Source organism: Aythya fuligula, chromosome W, assembly GCF_009819795.1.
Source record: "Aythya fuligula isolate bAytFul2 chromosome W, bAytFul2.pri, whole genome shotgun sequence".
In the NCBI taxonomy this organism is placed as follows: Eukaryota; Metazoa; Chordata; class Aves; order Anseriformes; family Anatidae; genus Aythya; species Aythya fuligula.
Window position 1 is genome coordinate 6,542,944 of NC_045594.1, and position 6,470 is coordinate 6,549,413.

The 6,470-nt window shown below is 50.7% G+C and overlaps 1 long non-coding RNA gene across 1 annotated transcript; it reads right to left on the reverse strand.

Moving 5' to 3' along the window:
* Positions 1–1,339: 1,339 nt before the first annotated feature.
* LOC116501467 lies at positions 1,340–2,258 on the reverse strand. Its single transcript, XR_004254440.1, has 3 exons — positions 2,201–2,258; positions 2,079–2,082; positions 1,340–1,359 (listed from the first exon to the last, which is right to left on the reverse strand). It is a non-coding gene; the product is annotated as an uncharacterized LOC116501467 (long non-coding RNA).
* Positions 2,259–6,470: the final 4,212 nt, after the last annotated feature.

Here is a 6,470-nt window from a genome sequence, read left to right on the forward strand (position 1 = left end):
CTCCTTCTGTGCTGAATTGGGTGCCCTCGGGGAGGTTTCTCGCTCCTCGCTCTCCCATCTGCTGTTGAGTATAAAAAGTCGTTCGGTTTTTATACCGCACAGCGTGTTAAGCACTGCATGCCAGGTTGTACATAGATCTTTATCGAACTTTCCACTTGTGATGGTTGTATCCCTTAAATGATCTCCTACGAGCCGCCATTCATCTGGGCTAAAAATTAGAAGGATTTCCTTTAGAAAACCCTCCTTCTGGGCCCAGTGTACCAAGGATTTGATCTTTTTTACATTGCAAGATACGCCTCTCTTAGAGAGAATGCTAGAGAGAAGCTGCACAGTCGCTTCCTCCTCCATGGTCAGACGGGCTGCAGGGTCGTGATCTCCACCCCTCTGCTATATGCCAGCTCGCCACACGGTGGCGGTCGTCTGCCGTTGTTCACTGACGCCTCTGGTCTCCCGTAGCAACTCGATCCCGGATGTCCCGCGTCTCACCGCGATGACGTCACTTTACCGCGTCTCACCGCGATTTCTCCCCGCCTCTCACCGTGATTTCTGTGTCCGGGTCGGTGCTTGGAGTTTCTCAATGTCTCTCAGGTGTTTCGGCTTCTGTCAGGTCTCTCCGTGTCTCTCAGGGCTGTCCGTGTCTCTGAAGCGTCTCTCAGGGCTCTCTGTGTCTCTGAAGTCTCTCTGTGTCTCTAAGCGTCTCTCAGCTTCTCTCAGCGTCTGTCAGGTCTCTCAGCGTCTCTCAGCATCTGCGGGTCTCAGCCTGTTCGGGCGCCATATGTTGCAGGAAGAACGGCCGAAAACACGACAGACACTAGTATGGTCAGATCATGCTCCATTTATTACCTGAATAGCCTGACTTTTATAGTAAACTTAACAGGGGCGGATAGTGTCTCACACAAGATTATTGGTCAAAAGCACTTAGACAAACAACTGCAAGAAAACAACGCAACCTAGGTACCTAGTGTGTGGCAGGGTACCACACACTAATGTTCCAATAATGGAAAATGGGGGTGTACTGCCAAGCACTTCACTGTGCAAGGGGTACCGCACACCTATGAGTTTACCAGATTCCCTGTTGTACTGCCAAGCACTTCCCCGTGCAAGAGCTTACCATACACCAAATTTCCTGAGACATCCTTTCTCTGCCTTATCTCGTGCTTCATCCGTCTCCGGCTGCGCCCCTCGCGGAGATGCAGAACTGTGGATCAGGACTCCACACTGACTTCGTACAAAAGTACGTCTCAATCACACATCATACAGAGTCTCACTCGACCCCCAAGGCAATACTTAATATTTCTTACCTTGGTCTGTGCACAGTTACCGGATCAATTCTTAAAACCCTGAGTGCCTACCTTCTTCCTGTGTTGAGCTAAGCTGGTGCTGGTGTCAAGAAAACCAACTTCGCCTGCCCTGAGTGACCACATTGACAGATGAAGCTGAAACCATCAACAGTTTTTATGAGCATTTTGGGAAAAGACCTATGGAATAAAGGGAAGTACAGACATATAAATGTTTCAATGGACAGAAAACAATGGTGATGAGAACATCTATATACTAAACTGTACCTGATTGTGACACAAATGTTATGGAATAAGGGGTGGAAGTTGCGTTGGGTCTGAGCTGGAGTCACCTTTTCCCTGCAGCAGCCCACACAGTGCTGTACTCTGCACTCGTAGCTGGAACAGCACTGATATCACTCCAGTGTTGTGTCTATTGCTGTGTAGTGCTGGCACAGCATCAGGACTCCTTCCAAGCCCCCAAGAGCCAGCAGGCTGGGGGTGGGCAAGTGATGGGGAGGGGACATTGCCGGGGCAGCTGACCTAAACCAACCAAAGGGATATCCCATAACACCTGATGTCACACTCAGCAATAAAAGGGGGGGCTCTCGTGGGGGAGGGGGCTGTTCCTCCTGAACAACCACTACGCGTTTGAGGCCCTGCTTCCCAGGACGTGGCCGAACACCGCTCGTTGATGGGAAGTAGAGAATAATTTTTTTTTCCCTCCCTGTGCTTCCGCGCGGACTGATTGTTTCTTTTGTTTATTTTTTTCCTCCCCATTCCCTTTCCCTTTAATTAAACCTTTCTCATCTCAAACCTCGAGTTCTCTGTGTTGTATTTTCTCCCCCTTCCTCTTTGAGGAGAGGGGGAGTGAGAGAGCGGTTGTGGTGGAGATCGGCTGCCCACCTGAGTAAAACCACCACACCCACTACTTCACAGATCCTGACTCTTCAATCAGTCTCAGGCCCTCTGTCAGCTCTCTGCAGAACTGCCACCGTCCATGCACAGGACCACTGAAATCAGCAGGGCATGCCTTCCTGCTGCTGCAGCGGTGGGGCTCCCTAGCAGATGACTGGATCCTGGATGAGCCCCCAAATTGTGAGAAACAATATGTAGCCAATAACTTAGGCTCAGGCAAGGATCTCAGTGAAGTAGTAATTTATTCGCGATTGCAATGGCAGGTGCCCAACAAGCAGGAGAGCACACCTACTAGTTCCAAAACAGAGTTTATATACTTTTTGATGACAGAACCCTCCCGTGTTTCCCCACTGAGTGGGTAATCCAGGTTCACAATCTATCTGATGCTTCACAGACAATGCATGGCCTTCGGGCCTTATGTATACCGTTCTTCCCAGGTCGAAGAAAAGCATATCCATCTCCCTTTCAAGGCCAATAGGGCCTGGGTTAAAAGGCACGTCCAGGTCAGCAGGGGGTGGAACACCAAAAGCCTTCCATGGCTGTAGCAGCAGAGGGGCCGATGGCATAGCAGTCGGAACAATCCCGCAGCTCCCTTACTATCTGGCAAACCACATGTTTCTGACTGTGAACCCACATGGCTCTTTAAGGCCTCAGAGATTGCTCGCCAGGTGCCGAGCAATCCCACTGCAACCTTGTCATTTTTAGTTGCAGAGTCCCACACCTTGACATCAATTTGGTCCCATGTTTCAGGATCATAAACTGTCTCATTGTTGATAAGGAGAATAAGCTGTAAGGTTACCAGGACAGTCTTTGTTTCTAAGGACGTATGATTCCCCATAATGCTCAAATGCATACCAGTGAGGGGCAGTTGTGTGCGCGGGTCCGCTTCTCTCAGCTTGAGCTTCTTTCCAGCTCCGGTGTGCTTATTTCCAGTGACTTTCTGTACAAGCTTCTCTGAGCAGTTTGCTGAGTTTGGCCGAACCTATCTTCATGAGTCGATCAATGTGCCTGTTCCCATCCTAGTCTCCATTTTGCTAGCTGTCGTGGTTCCGCTCGAGTGGGCAGCCGAGCTCCACCACAGCCGCTCTCTCACTCCCCCTCCTCAAAGAGGAATGGGGAGAAAATATGTGAAAAGGGCTCAAGGATTGAGATAAGGACGAGAAAATCACGCAATAATTATTGTAACGGGCAAAACAGACTCGGCATAAGGAGATAGTAAGATTTATTGCCTACAACTAACAAGCGAGAGAAGTGAGAAAACAAAGGGAAAAAAAAAAAACAAAAGCACCTTCCCCCCCCATCCACCCTTTTCCACCTCCTCCCCCCGAGCGGCGCAGGGGAACGGGGAATGGGGGTTATGGTCAGTCTACAGCACTTCTTCTCTGCCGCTCCTTCTCGGTCACTCTCATCCCCTGTGCTGTGGGGTCCCACCCACGGGATGCAGTCCTTGATGAACTGATCCGGCGTGGGCTTCCCACAGGCAGCAGCTCTTCCAGAACTGCTCCAGATATGGGTCCGTACCACGGGGTCCATCCCTCAGGAGAAAACTGCTCCAACCTGGCTCCCCTACGGGCAGCAGCTCCTGCCAGATCACCTGCTCCTGCGTGGGCTCCTCTCCACGGGCTACAGGTCCGGCCCGGAATCTGCTCCGGCAGGGGTCTTCCACAGGCGGCAGCCTCCGTCGGTGCAGGGCCACCTGCTCCACCGTGGTCTCCTCCACGGGCTGCAGCGTGGAACCCTGCTCCACCGTGGTACTCCATGGGCTGCAGGGGGACATCCTGCTTCACCATGGTCCTCACCACAGGCCGCAGGGGACTTCTGCTCCGGCGCCCGGAGCACCTCTCCCCCTCCTTCTACACTGACCTTGGTGCAAGGCTGTTCTCCCACTCCCTTGACTCTCCCGGCTGCTGTGTGGCACAGCGTTTTTTCCCTGTCTTAAATATGCTCTCACAGAGGCGCAAAACAACATCGCTTATTGGCTCGGATCTGGAAAACAATGGGGCCCTTCCCAAACATGGGGCAGCTTCTAGATCTTTCTCACAGAAACCACCCCTATGGCTCCCTGCTACCAAAACCTTGCCACGTAAACCCACTACATTCCACCCCTCGCCTCTGTTAAAAGCATATTTAAGACTACTCACAACATACTCTTACTTTACAATTATCACAACAACCTTCACGAAATTCACTTAAATCAAAATGAAAAAGAATTCACCACACCAAAATAAACATAACATCATCACAGCACCGACAAGGTGGACATTTTACACACACACCACCCCTCGTCCCTTCACCACACTAACATATCACAGTTACTGCTTTCTTAATTCTTCACAACTTGTACATTCCTAACAATCATCCTGCACATATTTTTGCCCGTTACTTCTACTAACTATCATCTTATCTCAAATTCCTTGAGCCCCACGTTGGGCGCCAAAAAAGACTGTCGTGGTTCCGCTCGAGTGGGCAGCCGAGCTCCACCACAGCCGCTCTCTCACTCCCCCTCCTCAAAGAGGAATGGGGAGAAAATATGTGAAAAGGGCTCAAGGATTGAGATAAGGACGAGAAAATCACGCAATAATTATTGTAACGGGCAAAACAGACTCGGCATAAGGAGATAGTAAGATTTATTGCCTACAACTAACAAGCGAGAGAAGTGAGAAAACAAAGGGAAAAAAAAAAAACAAAAGCACCTTCCCCCCCCATCCACCCTTTTCCACCTCCTCCCCCCGAGCGGCGCAGGGGAACGGGGAATGGGGGTTATGGTCAGTCTACAGCACTTCTTCTCTGCCGCTCCTTCTCGGTCACTCTCGTCCCCTGTGCTGTGGGGTCCCACCCACGGGATGCAGTCCTTGATGAACTGATCCGGCGTGGGCTTCCCACAGGCAGCAGCTCTTCCAGAACTGCTCCAGATATGGGTCCGTACCACGGGGTCCATCCCTCAGGAGAAAACTGCTCCAACCTGGCTCCCCTACGGGCAGCAGCTCCTGCCAGATCACCTGCTCCTGCGTGGGCTCCTCTCCACGGGCTACAGGTCCGGCCCGGAATCTGCTCCGGCAGGGGTCTTCCACAGGCGGCAGCCTCCGTCGGTGCAGGGCCACCTGCTCCACCGTGGTCTCCTCCACGGGCTGCAGCGTGGAACCCTGCTCCACCGTGGTACTCCATGGGCTGCAGGGGGACATCCTGCTTCACCATGGTCCTCACCACAGGCCGCAGGGGACTTCTGCTCCGGCGCCCGGAGCACCTCTCCCCCTCCTTCTACACTGACCTTGGTGCAAGGCTGTTCTCCCACTCCCTTGACTCTCCCGGCTGCTGTGTGGCACAGCGTTTTTTCCCTGTCTTAAATATGCTCTCACAGAGGCGCAAAACAACATCGCTTATTGGCTCGGATCTGGAAAACAATGGGGCCCTTCCCAAACATGGGGCAGCTTCTAGATCTTTCTCACAGAAACCACCCCTATGGCTCCCTGCTACCAAAACCTTGCCACGTAAACCCACTACACTAGCCTGTCCCTATTCATTCCTTCTTTCTACTTCATCACTGATGACATAACTTCATCACATCGTGTTGCCTTTTTTTTTTCTTTCCATCTTGAGGACAGGCTCCCCTTTTATACCCTTCTCCTCACAGCGGTTCTTTTCAAAAACAACTTTTCATTGGTCAAACAACTTTGCAAATAACAGCAACAGCAAACACCCAGCAACTTCCATGCCTCAATGGCTGGAGAACAAGCAACCCTGAGACTGCATGGAGTCTCCTGAAGCACCCTTCATTGTTTCCTCTAAACTCTTTTACATTCCTGATGGCCTCATCTTTAAAAGTCTGCCCACATCTCCCCCTTCTTTATTAATATCAACCATCTTCTTGACGCGAATTATTACTCCATATATCACACAACCTCTTCAATTCTGTGATTCTGTGAAAATAGGATGAAATGTATACTGATATGTTGTTTCAGCATCTTGTAGGGAAAAGGTATGGAATTAAGTTGGTCCCTGACTTAGCCTTTGGTATTGGCATTAGAAAAGTACAGTCTGGAGAAAGATAAAGGAAGTGTTAAAAGGGTTGTTGAAGGTGTTAAAGGTGTGGCATGTAGTATTTGACAGAGCTGTTTGAAGTTGAATGAGCAGGGAAAGAGGATGTAGGAATGTTAATAGTTCTGCCTCAACAGGAGGCTGTGATCTCAAAATCACGGGTGTGAGCCCTCTGGGACAGAGGGACCATGATGGGTCCAAGAGAGTTGTCATGGAAACAGAAAAGCAGTTAACTCTTAA